This window comes from Anopheles maculipalpis, chromosome 2RL (assembly GCF_943734695.1).
Source record: "Anopheles maculipalpis chromosome 2RL, idAnoMacuDA_375_x, whole genome shotgun sequence".
Lineage (NCBI taxonomy): Eukaryota > Metazoa > Arthropoda > Insecta > Diptera > Culicidae > Anopheles > Anopheles maculipalpis.
Window position 1 is genome coordinate 94,650,364 of NC_064871.1, and position 16,232 is coordinate 94,666,595.

Sequence of the window (16,232 nt, forward strand, 5' to 3'; positions counted from 1 at the left end):
CTACTACTACTACTAAAGCGTGGCTGTTGATTCCTTGAAGCCATTGGCAAAGAGGATGCGATGCCTCGAAAGTTATTGTTGATACTTGTTGTGTGATATTGTGTATTGATTTTACGTCAAAAGCCAGCGTGTTACGGATACTGGAAAGACAATAATGTGAATGAGAGTTGTACTAACAACCACCAACCACCACCACCACCACCGGAGATCGATCACATCAACACATTTGAGACGTTATCCGATTGAGGATGACGGAGACCGATCGATGCACATTTGTGTGTGTGTGTGTTGTGAAGATAATTTAAAAATGGGTTTTATTCCCACCCTACAGGAAGGCCTTTGTTGTTGCGTGTGGACAGGTATGAAAAGCTGTGCGAAAAACAAAAAAGGATATGTAGATATATAAATATTATACAAAGTAAAAACAATCGCGTATTGGATCAACATACATACATATATATCAGCATCATTTGAGAGTATTTGCACAGGGTGGATAGGTAGTTGAACGAAGCCAGGCCGATTTGTAATACGTTTTACAATACGCGATAGTTGAAAGCGACATACACACACACAGGGGTTTAGGTAGTAGGACGAACGATTTATCGTGTCCGCGTGTTTTCCATATGTATTTTGTGTGTAGCATGGTTGTGTTGAGGTGACGAACACGCGCGCAGGTTTTTTTTTGTTTGTGTGTGCATAAAGACGATTGGAACAGTAGCGATACAACCGGTTTTTCCTAAACCCAATAGCTAGCTAGAAGGAAGGAGCTTTCATGTGTAATAGATAGGTACACATAAAAATGTGCATGGTGGTACTGGAGGACGATTTTTCTCTTCTCTCTTCTCTAAAATAGTTCGTTTTTTCCGTCATGCGATGAAACAAGTGTCCACAAAATAACTAGCTTAGCAAAAGATTCGTATGTTTTAATCATGTGAACTCGTGCTTTATCAGCTTGAAACCACTGTGTAATGCCTATTCTAATAGCACACACTTACACCTTAATTAACACAAAATTGCAAAGCAAAAAGCGTACTGGCTTGTGTGCGTTAAAATTTTTAATAAGTAGTTTCACAATTTAAGAACGCAAAAATTCTCTATTCGTTAGATTTACGCTGCTAAAACATATTCCAAAAACGTTCTATTGCTCTTACCTATTTACTGAAACAAGCCACAGAAACACAGTTCCGAATAGTAATTTTTTTCTAGGCGCACCTAGTAGCCACACACACAAACACCAGTACTTTCACAATTTTTGTGCAATGATAACGATAGAGGGACGGGTAAAAAACACATGGGGAAACAAATCCCAGAGCTCTGAGAGAAAGATATTTAGAAATTTGATGCAGCCGGTCTTTAAGAACGTGCAAAGAACGTCCAAATCAATGTAAAAAGAGAAACGAACACGGTCACAGAAGAAACCTTCTCAAAATTGTAATAGTACAGAAAAAACGGAAAGGAAAAGATAAATCTACCAATGAAAAGGGTGTGTGTTGCACGTAGTATCTGATAAACACGTGCACAAAACACGCGTACGAATTAGGTAAGGGAAAGAGATAACAGTAACTATACTTACGGCCGGGCAGCAGCATGCCTTAGAGGGTCAAACGATAAGAAATGCACAACATTTTTAGTAAAGGATGCTCGAACGAGATGAGTAAACGCGACATGCATGGAAAGGATCACCACCTTCACAGCATCATTATATTGCAGACCGTTGAGAAGCAGTAGCATTGCCACTTCTATTTAAAATCGCTAGTTTTAGCTGCCTATTAGGGCAACCTTTCTTATCGTATTTCTTTACTTAAACAAAACACCTCAAATGTGGTGAGGGCCAGCCAGAAAGTGTGTGCGAGAGGACTCTTTAGCCACAAAAAATATGTTAAACTTATAAACTATATTTAAAAATAGCCGTGCAGCAAATGGTGAGGTGTTGGAGGTGTCTTGAAAAAAAAAAAAAACAAATAACGAGTGGAACCTAGTTAAATTAAATTGACGACATTATACAAAGCGTATAAGAAGCGGCAGTACCAGTTGCAAGAATTGGTTCAAAATCAATTCGCAAATTGTACAATAAAAACACCCGAGATGTGAGCGGAGGAAGAAATACGCGCATTTTGTTTGTGAAAAGTTTTAAACAACTTTACAAAATTACGAATACCGTTGCCTGCATGTATGTATGACATATGTGTACGAACGATTACTAGAAAAGAAAACATAAGTTTTTTTTAGCAGAGGAAAAGAAAAGAACCGCGCGGTGCTCTGTGTGTGTACTCTTTGTGACGGTGCTATTAATAATGCCAGGAGACCACACGAAGTCTGCAAAGTAAATGAGACGAAAAAAACACACGCATACAACTGATGAATAAGGACATTATGTGTGTTTGTGTCCTGTGTACATATACATATATGCAAAATCAACATATAGCTCGGGGTTGAATTTAATGAAATAAATCGATTCTACAATGTGTAAACTATATGAATGAATGAAGTTTGATCCGATTTCCGAAGGATTTAATCCAATATTGACTGATGTCTGAGTCCTCTTGACCTAGCAAAAGAGCTCATCCAATTCATCCAGGCTGCATGAAATCCTAGACTCCAAGACTCGTGTCCTGAGAAGAATACTGTATCTTCGCCTTGCCTTGAATCGTGATGAGAATCTAACAAGTTGCCCAGTATTGCCGTTTGGTGGGTCGATCACCCGAAGGGATAACCAATCCCCCTGCGAAACTGCGCGAGATTCCGCGCAGTTTCTTGCTACATTGTCAGATCTACTTGTGAATCTGTAGTGGATCACGCAGTCGACGAGAAGGAACATACAGGGGTATAGAACATAAAAGTGAAGGAACGTCGAGTTCAAAGGAAAGGATACAGGCGATGAAGTAAGACTGCGCGTGCGAATGGCGAGATCTAATATCTATTAAACCCAACATACGGCAGCGGAGAGAATATGAGGTCACAGGAACGGTGTAACCGTGTACAAATCTGCGGACAGCGAGGCGCGTAATTATTCTGACGAAGACGGGGAAACACTACTGGAGTTCGAGACAAAGGTGAAACTTCTCCTGAATCTCTGGGCTGGTCGGTCCTCCACAGCTTCGCTCAAATCGGATGGGTTATCCTTTTTTCCTGGATTAGCCAGGAGAAGTATTTAACCACGGATCCGAGTAAGATTGCGCCGATTTCCCCTTCCGACGAAGGATGATCCGCCTCTGGTTAGATGGCACTAATATAATTTGAGAGCGTGTCTCAATTGTATGCGAAATCGTAAATAAATTGACCTTGATGCTACTTTTAAGAATTAACGGGTTTTCTCAACATTCGAAGATAGATTTCAAATTTCGAGTGAAATTGTCAAAATCAGACTTCAAGCTTGGTCACCTCGATGAACCGACCTTGATTTTACACACACCCTCGTGCTATCTCGCTCTCACTGACTTTCTCTCTCGCTCTGATCCTGCTTGACACAACAGTGAGTGAGCGAAGCGAAGCGATATAGTGCCGTACTCGTTTTGCTTGCTAGGGGTGAGCGCTACACCGAAAAAAACAAATATGGCGACTCGGTTCGATATGAGCTGGAATTAGTGTGGTGCATGTTTTCGCAAAAATACCCATCGTAAAACCCCCGGATGGTGGTACAAAGTGTGTGCAAACCGTAGTTGAAACGTTCCTCTGCACGGTGTAATTGGAGTTTCTACAGCAACGTTGTGTTTCGTGCGTGAAATTGGGTGTGGAAAATTCGATCCATCTTCCCCATTCGGTGAATAGGTGCGAGGGTGTGCGTGTGTGTGAGTGCAGTGTCAAACCTCGGCCACCGAAGCGGGTGGTTCAAAAGCAAATGCGTTAGCAGAAGAAATAAGAAGTGAAGAAGCAGAAAGAAAACGAAAAGAGAAGTAGTGTCGGAGGTGGTTGGTGCGCGGCGTGTGAACTTGTGCGAAAAGAGGAAAAAGTATCCGCAGCAGCCAAGAAGAAGCAGTGCGGCGGTGTGATAGAGTCGGTGAGAGAAGGAGTGAGATTTGGTGACAACGAAGCATGCCGATGTGGTTGTGCTGAGTGTGCGAGCGAAATAGCACGTTCGAGAAACGCGCGTACAGTAATAGGTGCTTGCGTTCGTGCGTATGTGTGTGTAAGTATGAAAGAGATGTAGAGAGAAGTGTAAAAAATAAGTTATTGATGAACTGATTTTCAGGCAGAAAATAAGAGATGTTTTTTTTTTATTTGTTGCGATGTTGTTTGAATATTTATTGATATGCTTCAAAGGTATACCGGATACTTATAAAACTCTGATTTTATAAGTGTGTATGCGTATTTCTGAATGCAATGTAAATGAGTGAGTTTCGCTCGTACATTCATGTTTCAACTCCTCAAATGCAGTCGAACAGGAAATTTATCATGTTTATCAGCATCTTTTGGGCCTCATATACAAATTTGTGGCCTGATTTTATGATGGAAGATATATTGGGTTCTTGTAGTGTGTTATGTGACGAATTTTTACAGACCGCTCGGCAATTTGGCCGGCACCAGCAATAGCAGCCTACTACGATTGATTTATGTTAGCAGAAAATCGCTAGAATACCGGCTTGGGGAAAAATCACCCTCTGACTCTGACCTCGAATATGAATTAACGAATTTATGCTAGGAATGTCTGGATTTACTATTTATTTCGTTATTAAAAATGTACATTTTTGGGAAAAAAATTATCCTTACTACGGCAAAAACTAACGTACGCGGAGGGTGTAAGTGGACAGGAAAATCCGGAAAAGCAAGATTTTTTCACCACAGAGCTGAAGAGAAAACGTACGTCTCCCGCGAAAGGGTTTGAGCGAGACAACCGTATTCAATTGAAACGCGAGCGAGCAGATAAGGTGCGCACTCTCTCTCATCAAATACGCACGGGCACATCGTACACAAACAAAACACACACTGGCGAACAGGCGCGCACACAGGAGGCGGGTCGGCGAATGGAAAATTTGCAACGCTGCTTGAGCACACACAGAGAGAGCGGCCCGTCAGCAATAGTAGTGCGTGCGTGACACGAGCAAGTGGTCCGAAGGGCTTTTTGACGGCCAGGCGCCAGGCCGTACGCGTGTGTTTGGGGGGGTGCGAACAGTGAGTTTGCCTATTGTTTTACGCGAATGCAAATCCTCTAATGCCATTATGTGTGTGGTGAATGCGAGTGTTTGTAGTGTGGAACGGTTTGCTCATCCGCGATTCACAAACAGCCGCGATTTATCATTCATCAACAGAAAAGTTTAGGTCGGAACGGCTCCGGGTTGTGGTGTGTTAATCTGTTTTTCGTGTGCAAAAAAGGTGTGTAGGTGTGTGAGAAAATTGTAGTGGCTGACGGATGATGGGTGTGTGGAGATAAAAAGTGCAGCAGAGATGCCACGCTATAACAGGAGATACGAGCAAATCCAAGTTCGCTGACTGGCTGTCTGACACAATACACGCACACACCTGTCAACACAATACACTTCTTCTTCTGCCCTGGAAAACATAAGGGTGCGGCAACCAGTTTTTTTTGCAAAGGATTTTCCGTGCGACAATCCGCGAATCCCGGTGAAAATTTTGGGATGATTGATTGAATCCGCCTGTGTGCCCCCCCAGAGCTTTACTCAACAGCGGAAAAAGAAACAGTGGCAGAAAATAAATACACACGCCTAAAAGGATTACGCCCCACTGTGCATGTGTCCTCTGCGTGTGCGTGTGTCTCTTGTCTTTTTGCGTTGAGTGTGCAGGGTTTTTTTCTTTTTCTTCATTTCCTTTTCCAAATCGTTTGGGTTGTGCCGAAAAAAAAGGAAACATTTTTCCCCGGGGGCGTGCATCCGGAAAGTGCAGCGGTTCCGCGGTGTGTATCCGTATGTGTGTGCGTATGTCGAGTGAAGAAAGTGGAATCTGGGTTACTATGATCATTTACGCCATGCACGGGCCAAGGAAGCAGGTTAGAAGAGAGAATGATGGAATGATGGGAGGAGAGTGGGAGAGGGGTGGTTGGGTGAATGGTACCTGCAGCAAGCAAAGAGACAGGGGCAGCGGAGCAGAAGGAGGTGGGGGAAGAATTTACGCCAAGGGGATGAAAAAGCTTTACCACAGGAGCGGGTGCGGATCAACGGTGTCACGAAGAAGCGAAGAAAACGTACAAATCGCCGCCGTCGTGCAGTAGTGTATGTGTAAAGGACTTTTTGCTCCGCACCTGTGCGTGAGAGAGGAGCGAGATCTGCGTGATGTGTGTTGTTTCTCATCGCGATGATGCCGCTCAAGAGTGTATGTGTGCGTGGATGCTGTGGGCAAGTGCGCCGCATATCCTTTTTGCAAGGCGATGAGCGACCCATCACCTTTCTTTCACAAGGAGCTGAGAATCAAATGAGCTCTGTGAGAGATGACGGTGAGAGAGGGTGAGCAAGATCCTGCAAGATGTGAGCTGTGCGTGTGGGCAACACATCTTGACAGTAATCAGTTTCACGAGATTGAAGGCGATAATTAACATCTCACCCGAAGGGATCCGCATCTCACGCAAATTTGGTGAACGACTTTAAAAAAATTGTCACAGATACGCAACGCGTGCTCACTGCTACGCACGCTGTTGCCGCACAATATCCGGTCGTTTTTGTGGTGGGAGAATGGAGTATGGGGCAAGGGAAGTAGCAGAGGGGGGTGTATACATCCCGCAAGGCACACAAATTGTTTATTGTGCGAATGACGGCGCAAGCATGTTTTGCTAAATGATTGTTTGCTGCTGTCGCTGCTGCTGCTGCTGGCAAAACAAAACAAACACACAGACGCACACATACATATACGGGGGAATCATTAGCGTTCTTGTGTTTCTTCATTGGGGCAACATAAACAAGTTGTTGGATGTATTGTGTTTCCACTAGTATACTGCTGCTAGAGTAAATTATTAAGAATTTAATTTATAATGTCGAACAAAATCTATAAAGAAAACATTTTTTGGATCCCGTCCTAAGCCCTTTAAGAAGCGAAAGCAAAATTCTAAATCAACAGGATGATCAACTGGAAATCAACAGGAGATCTTGTTCTTGGATTAACGACCTACTAGATCACGTCGGCCATCGAATGGTTTACTAGTCTTGATGATACTAGGTAGTTAGATACTCAATCCTCATTCCGGCGGAAGCGAAAAACTCATGCGTAAAACCTACCTACCTGATTGAATCTGCACCGTTTGGGAAATCTGGAAGAAGATGACAGTTTGAACTGTGCTATATAAGGATCTTATGATCAAGTTTACAAGGATTTTTAGTATGTCAATGATCAAAATTACTTGTCAAGTGATGATGGAAAACTCACTAGGATTCCTAAGATGATCGCTAAGACTAGAACGATCCATCAGAGGGCTTTTTATGATCGCTAAGACTAGAACGATCCATCAGAGGGCTCGGCCGATCCAAATTCTGCTAAAAGTTGATGAAATGATATAGACATCATTGGTTTGCTACTTGGAACACCATAAGCCTACCGAAGAATAAACATAGTAACGCAAAACATCGATTTAACAATTAAAATCTACTATCCCTTGAAAGTTGTACCGAATTTTGTTGAACGCAGCTAAGGAAACTTACTTTAAAACCCCTGACTGGACAGAAAAAGCAAGGAGAGACTGCATTGAATCATTTCTAGTCCTATAACTCACGCCTCTCAGACATAGATGCGGTTAAAAAATCCACAAATTCTTCCAATAATAACCTATCGTCTAGCTGCGTATATCTTGTGATATCATGAAAAAGATACCGGACAACTCTAGTTTTCTTTTTGCTCGAAAAAAATCAATTCTTAATTCGTAACAATTGAAATCCACCAACAAAAACATCTTTAGCCTTCCTACACCTCAATTGTGCTAAAAATTAACCAGCTGAACGAAAAATAACCACATCCCGCACCTGATCAAGCCAAGTTTCTCATCTAAACGTGCGCCATCTCATTAGCTCTAGAAATCGTCACAAATCAAGGTTGCGAGACACACACGGGTGGCGATGTCGACGGTATTTCCCTAAGACGGCAACCGTGGTCGACGCAACAAAACATTGAAACCGCGAATAATAACGAATAATGGACGGCTGAACCGCTGGCCACGGTTCGAAACCGGTTCGTTGCGCTTTGCTTGCCCGCAGTGGCACACTTTTGCACCGGAGCTGCTTGAGCTCTGCTGATTGCGCTTTCTCCATGCGTCCGGTGGCATTTTACGGTGAATACATATGGGACAGATTCGAAGCGAGCGCGTGCACTTTACTCGCGCTTTTATTTTTTTGTGATGAAGTATGCTGAATGTTCTTACAATTAAAAGCACAAAAGTATAGAATGGTATCATAATGGGGCGGTAATAAATCGCCAATAGTTCCCTTTCGTTATCAACAGATACGCGTCCCCGCAAAGAATTCAATCTGTCGGATATATGGTCAGCGTGTAAAAACACTGCCAACAAAGAGTTCCAAATATAGAAGAATCTGGTCATCATCAGATTGAAGAAGATCGAATATCAATCCCGCTCCCCTAAACCCCTCCCCTAAACATGGTGGGAAACGGGGGTTAAAAGGGCCCAAAAAGGAATTCAACTCCCGACAGCAACGACAAGAAGGAACACGCCACTCTTGATAACGATGATGAGAATGATAATGGAGGACGAGAGCGCGCGCGCGCGATCGCTTAGAACCACTTCATTTCCTTCGTCGCAAGCTCTGGCTACCGTTTTACAGCCTGGCGACACAATAAATCGTCCCCCAGGGCCAGAAAAGGGGTGTCGAGCAAGCACCACACAGGCACACTGGCATCAAGGCGGATGCAGCATTATTTGTTCGCGTCCTGCCCGCGTATTGAGTTCGCGGGCAATCAAAGCGAAAGCCAGCCCATCATCATCACACCATCGGAAAGCGAAGCAATATGACAAATAACCGGAACGACCTCGAAACAAGTAATTGGATATCCTTTTGTCGTGTGCAGCGGACGCGAAACAACGTGACTTTCTGTGTACCGGTGTGACTTTGTGGAGTAGGGGGTACACCCCGGGAGGAGGGAGTGATAAGCTGTGACGCACAGTAAGAAAATCAAAACAATCCAATGTGTACCTCAGGTTTTGGTTGGGTTCGGTTGATCCATCAACGGAGCGAACCTCTGTGGATCAGTCGAGGTGCAAAAGAAAACACTGGTACTGCACGAGAAAATTGTGTCAGAAGAGTATCTCTTTATTCCTGAACAAAGAAATGCCCTACCGCTTTCATCTGTACATCTGAAGAGCGACTGCTTTTTGGATCATTAAACCAGCCAATAGCTACGACTTTCATTCACACATCTTTCAGACACTTTCATCCAATATCTGTATTGCGTAATTTGTTCCATTCTAGTTACATCTTGTGATTAGGCGACAAAGATTCTTACCCACTACCATCCGATTCTAGTCTGGTATTTTTGTGGTGAGAGGAAATTAATTTTCCTTGGTTGGAAATGTCTTGGCTGGCGTACTTCCGGCAGATCGAAGCAGATGGGTTTTGGGTTCCAAAAACGGTAGTCGGTGTAAATCGATTTGAATCAAGAAGATGATTAAAATATCCTCATCAATATTGTTTGCGGATGAGTTTTTAGTTTTCAATAAATAATAGAGAATAATTCATAATTACTCCTAATGTCACATAAAATATACATAGACTTCACCTGGGACCGGACCGATAGTGGCGACAGTTTTGTCATTGCAAGACCAGGTATTGAATCCTGCCCTAGTAGCCTTCCCGTTCCGAGGGCTAACCACAGTAACAGTTAGTCAAGGAAAGCCAACAATGGTAGCCCACGTCCTCCTTATGTTTTAATGCCAAAGAAGGAGATAAAGATTTATGCTAAAAACATCCATTTTTTAAATTATATTACTCAATCTAGAGCTGGTCCACTCGGCTACACCACTGCTATGCACAGCTCAAACTTCTTGTTCTCAATTTAAGTATATTTCCTTTTTAAAATCTAATAATATTCCATTGTCAATAAAAGTTTACTCTTGGTCGATGGAATATCTAAACAAAATTTGCCTTCTTACCAACCATATAAACGATTCTATGTTAAAGTGTTATTCATTTAGAATTCGGTCAATCATCACAGGCTGTAAAACGAAAATTTTTTTTTATGTAGGCATATAATTTCTACATCAAACGAAAGGTTTGTTATTGTTCTTTTATCACAAAATTCAAGAAAAATATATTTGTTTATGTACGGATGAATTTAAGCATCCTTTCTTTTGATACCTTTGATACACAACTGGTTTATCCACTTCAGTAGCTGTTTTTTTCCAATAGTATGCTTGTTGGGCAGTTGGCAAATCTGGCCAGAGCCTAATTGGGCCTTTATGAGCTTGAATAAAAAGCAAATGTTTTGTGGCCCCACAGCTGCAGGTATGGCTTGCAAAACCATGAGTTTGAGAGTTCTGTTTGGTTGCACTCAATCCGATTCTTGTGACGGTTCTTATGCTGCACCGTATTTTTTTTTTTTTTTTTTGCAATATCCCCATCCGAAAGTGAAAGATTAGCCCTGTAACGCTCTCAACATCTTCCAGTTCAGCTGAACGACGATTTTATTCAACCATTCTAGCCACGCTTTGACGTTTCTAAACCCGTTTCAAAAATTGATTCAAGTAGAAATCGTATTCTTAGGGAATTTTCCTATTTTTCTCCCTGACCAATTTGAATTTTCTAAGTTGGTGTTGCCGATGAATTATCTACGTTGCAGCTCCATTTTTATTAACAACTGGAACAAGAACGATCATGTCAAAATCACTCCATAAGAGGGAAGAGAGTGCTCCAATACCTACTCATAGCTCTCCAAAAATTCCAATAAATAGAGTGAACAAATTCTAAATGAACAGTATTTTAATCGGCATGCTTAAGAAAATGTGAAGGGAGAAAATTTTAGCTTATGTCCTGTATGTGTCCTTTTTGCTACTGGAACACATCCTTATCTAAACCCTCATCGCCACCATTTTCTCCATCTGTATGTTTTTTTTTATTGAATGGGAAAATTCCTTGTCTGCTGGTCCACCACAAACACCAAATCGGATTAGTAGTGGTAGTACTTCTACTACTACTAAAGGCACAGATTATCTATAATCAGTGGCGAAATCTTTTCCATTTCCCTTGGTCATCAGTGTCCCGGAAGAAAAAGGAAAGAAAAATCTTCACTATCTCATTCGGTGGTGAAGCTTTTCGAGATTGAAAGGTGAAAATCGATTCATTCGCCGGCTGCGGGTTTGCTGGTAGCTCCTTCCTTTAAAGCTTTATAACGTTAAAGGTAGAGTACAGGGGGGGATGGGTCACAGGACAACCACACTATTGCTAGACGAAAGAGCAAAAACCGGGATCGATCCACTAGCGAAAAACGAACCGATAATGGATCTGGATGCATCTGGGAAAAACGGGAAGATACGAAAAGGAAACACCCAGAAAGGAGAAAAATTGAACATCCCTCACTTCTCTCTCTTTCTCTCTGTAGAGAAAAAATAAAATATCCAGAAAGTACCCGGCACACTCGATAGCCGGAATTGTCGGTGGTTGAAGTATTATTTGATACGAGAAATTAGTCTAGCTACCATCCTGGTGGATTCGTTTCGCCACAAGCCAAGCAAGCAAGGACTCTCTCATACACAGTTTCCCAAGGATAAATAATGACTCTGTTGGCGAAGTGCTCTTTTCTTTCGGTTCACTTGGGAGAATAAATAAAAACACAACACCGGCAGCGCGCACCAATGTATAAGCGCAGTCAGTTCGTGCGGTGACCATACCAACCCCTCCAGGCAAGGCTATAATACTGCCGGAAGAGCAGGTGAAAATACGATTTGCAATCAGGTAATTTGCTAGATAGGATTGTTTAATGTACGCTTTAATCAGATCACCAATAGCGGCGAGGGTCGCAGCCTGGACTTTGCTCACTTTCCACTCCAGCAGGATAAGATTGTGTTTTATTTGGGGATGTTTGGGTCGCTCTAGCTGCAGCATAGTGTTGTAGATCATCATCATGCAGTGGGAGCACATTTTTTTTTGTCCCGGGCTCTTTGTGCAGATCGAATGCAGCAGCGCACGTTTTCATTTGCGGTAATTAGTAGTAAAATTATTAACACCACTCTGCGTACAACTGAGCCACGAAATTTGTGCCAACGAGTATAGAATTTGATTTAAAATTGGGAGAAAAGTTTTGGCCACTGTTTCCACCATTGTCGTCTGCCACATTCCCGTTGCACTTTTAGTGATATAAATGATAAAACAAATTTATTTTAGCACCCATCCCCCCCCCCCCCCCCCCCCCCTCTAGCTCTGTTTTAGCTAGGGGTAAATAATTGCTCATCTTCTGCACACGAGATAATTAATGATGGTCCAGTTAGGGGGTTTGAACTGAAGGAGTAAACACTGTGGCAAGGGATTCGTTCTGTGTTTGTGCTTGAACCTTCGTTCGTGTACATTGCTCCACCTCACAAACACACACACATACACACAAAAGAAAAAGTCAATATTTTCCCCTATTTACTGGAAAGTGTTCTACGAGAAACTATACTGTTGTGTGTCAGAGTTCAAGTGTGTACGATCTCGAAGGCTAAGCTCAAATACTTTAGCTGATTTAAGAAAATGTTGAAAAAAAGAAGTTCAAATTTATTACCACTAAGATAAGCAAACATTTCTTGAATAGGGTGCCCTCTAAGCCAGTAAGTAAAGCTTCCGATAATGGAGCTCTGCCAGTGAGGTTAGTCTAACAAGAGTAACAGTGTGTGATATACCTTTATTACACTGTTTTGTATAACGCAGCGTCCAATTTAAGGAGTCAAATTGTAATGTCTATTGCTGAACTACTGAACTAGCGATGCATAGACAACCTCCCGACATACCAACGTATTGATCCTAGATAGTTACATGACTATCACTTAGGCCTTAGCCTTAGGTTACCGTCCTTTAAGGAGTCCTTTTTCAAGGATTAGGTCAAAAAATCTGTCTGCCAGAAGAGACAGCGGGGTAGGAGTTAATCATACGTCCGGCAAGCTTGGTGTTTTTATTGATTATGTTAACTTCATCTTTCTTATAATAACCAACACAACACGTTCCAATCGAAAACTTCATCCGTACAACTTACTACCCACCTACCTGCGCGTGTCTACATAGTTTTAGCCATTTGGCGCACGTGCTGTTGGTATGTTGTGTTTTTTCCACCACCTTCTCTCAAGACGTTCCGGGCAAGAAAACAACCTGCTCTCGGCAGAATGATGAAGGAACTATAGCAGCGTGATGCACATTCTTGTTAATTGTTTCCAGACCGTGCCGCAGGGTCGAGCCGAACGAGGAAAACCTCTTCAGGTCATATTTCTTAACGCTTGCGATATAGGAAAGGAAAACAAAAAAAAAATATTGCGCCACTCGCCTTCTTTCCACAGCAGCAGCATATTGTTGCAACAGCAAGGAGAGGTAGCGTAATGTCTGGCGTTTTTCGCAAAGGGCTTCTCGCAGCAGCAGCAGCTAGCTCGATACAACACAATGGTGGTGTCGGTGGAAACTCTCAAGCAAACAATAATAAATTAATCAAGAAAATGGCCTCCGGACCTTTTGCAGCAGCAGCAGCATCAACCTCGGGAACTGCCGGGGGGAGGTCTTGCAAAAAAAAAAGTGCTTATAAAGATGAGCAGATGAGGTTATGTCTGGTTAAATGGTTCTGGCAGCACCGCGCAGCATGGCGAAGGCCGATAGGTGATTAATGGGTTGTGTGATCCTGTGCGAGGAATTTTTTCATAGCAACATCTACCATCTCTCAGGGACTCACTTGACTGGAGACGTATGTGAAGCAGACGTGTTCCGATTGAGCCATTTCGCGTGTGCAATTTTTCAATTTCCTTCCACTCGGTTTGCTGCAGGATGTGGGGCTCCTTGTGCATGAGTCGGGTAGTGGGAAAACGGAATGGAAATGATTGGAAAAAATCCGCCTTCAATTGCGACTTTTCGCTGTTTCTTCAACAAAACCGAGGAAAACTTGCTGAGCTTTGAAACAAATGGCTCTTACAATAGCAAAAGGTCTTACAGCCTTATCCTGAGGACTTTCTTTAACATTGTGTAACTGGTTGAGCACAGTTTAGAGCGCCATTTTATAGCATAACTATACGAGATATGTAAATGATTTCAACGTTTAATCAACAATTCAGCTCGTTCAAAGTGTTACTTATGTTGATACTTATTGTTGCGAAAAGCGCTGTAATAATAGTTCGCTGCCCAATTTCTGAAAAAAGTCTCTCGTCCTTAGTGAAGACTCGAGCATGTCTGAAACTAGGCATGATTAGTCATACGTGGCTCAAAAGATCCCCAAAATGTCTATTAGTCAGGATTCTAGAAATTGCTACTGTTGAAAGGATACAGCAGTCTTCATTGCGCTAAGTAAGGGGGCCACACAAAACACACACACACACACACAAGAGTAAACTTAATAAGATCTCGCGATCTTCTCTCCTCCCCGTATCCTGGAACTCGCGCAACCAACCAGAGTGTCGACTGTCGGTGAAGCATGTAAGTTTTATGCTGAAACGATTCCTTACTAACTGCGAAGAATCCGTCCACAGCTGCTTCGTCTGCGAGTCCGACTATATTACACTTTCCGGCACATCGTTAAATGCACTTTTTGAGGAGCGCGGGAAGGGAGTGTAGATGGGTGGTTATTAGAAGCATCGAACATTTACCTTCCCCAAAAAAGCTGAGCACCGTCGGTAATGATGCATTCCTAGGATTCGGTTGAGGTTGAAACTGAATCTTCCTGACTTCGGAAGTTCTCGCCTCGACAGCAGCCACCACTGTCATCCGTGGTTGCGAGACACACACAAGACACAAGCAGCGTACGCTTGTTTGATCAAGACAAGACCTTTACAGGGCCGTCCCCAACCGGGAGAGAAGATTTGGGACGAGAATTGTGAACAGATTGGGAGGATATATTATGTCCTCTTTCATTTTTTTTTTATTTGGGGAGGTTGGGGTTGGAGACTCCCAAGATAAGGATGTGAAAGGGAAGTGAACATGTCGAATAATGGAAGGAAGTTGCTGTGTGTGTATGTGTGTGCCGAGAGGTACACATCATACAAAATTTCAATGTTGTAGCACGTCCGTGTTTTGGGGGGTTGGGAAGGCTTTAAGGTGGGACGTCATCACCGGCAAGGCGTTAATATTATAGGAACCGAAACGGGCATCCTTCTCCTTGGTTGGTTGAAGTGTTTCCTCCCTTCCACTCTCACCAACGTGCCCTTCCTGGGGTGTACGTCAAGTACTACATCCGCGTGATACCATCCCGAAAGGGTTTTCACATCCGGCGTGAGAGTGTGAGACTCGCTGAATATGACCCAATCGAGCCGGGGTTTTTGCTCATACACCCTTACACAGCCAGAGCTATTCTTCCGAGCATGGGAAAATCGATTTTTTCCACTCTCTTGACATGAAGCTGAACACACACTCACACACACGTGCATGCATAGGTGTTCCGCTCAGCATACGAAACCACGGAAACAGTAGAACCCTTTGGGGAGGTCCACCACCAGTCATCGCTTCCGGTTGGTAGCGAGTATTATAGTACTTCGAGCGGTGCAAGTACACGCGGACATGTACGGGTTTGCCACTGCAGAAACAATTGTAGTCGTTTTGGGACGGGCACGAATGACGTGTGCGATGACTGACAAAAAAAAAATCCAGCGGCAATATTAGCTTTAGGGTTGACGTTTTACGTTGGTACGGTGTTGGTCAAAAGGTCGAGTATGGCTTTGTAAGGCGTTCTACGGTTTCTTTACATGAGTATTTATGTTATAATTTATCGTTAGATGCGGGACCCAGGCCATAAATGTTTATTTGAGTTACAATTTATTTTGAAGTCTTCTGCAGTAATACATCTGTTTTGTTGTACAACTTTTGGATTGTTTTTTTTGCCTATTGTCCCCCGTTGTCTGAAACGTGTGATCAGCCCACAGCGATAAATCACCTTCGCATTTGGATAATATTGTCATCTGTTTTGCGCGCGAAGAAGTACTCCACATAAATGGCTTTGAAATACGAATACCGCTCGTGGCTTTGGCTGCATGTGTGTGCTAGGCACAAGCGGCCGCGAACTGAAAAGAGGATGAAAATTGATCTTTCCTACTTAAGGGGGCAATTGTGCAATCTTCTTCTCCTGTTCTTCCCACCCAAAAGTCGAGCCCTTGGGGGTTTTTTTTATGATAATAAGACCTTGGGACAAAAATT

General features: G+C 42.9%; 1 protein-coding gene across 1 annotated transcript in view; it reads right to left on the reverse strand.

The window, feature by feature from the left end:
- LOC126568525 (ADP-ribosylation factor-like protein 5B) overlaps positions 1-16,232 on the reverse strand; it is a 241,679-nt gene that overhangs the window by 195,885 nt on the left and 29,562 nt on the right. The window lies entirely within an intron of this gene.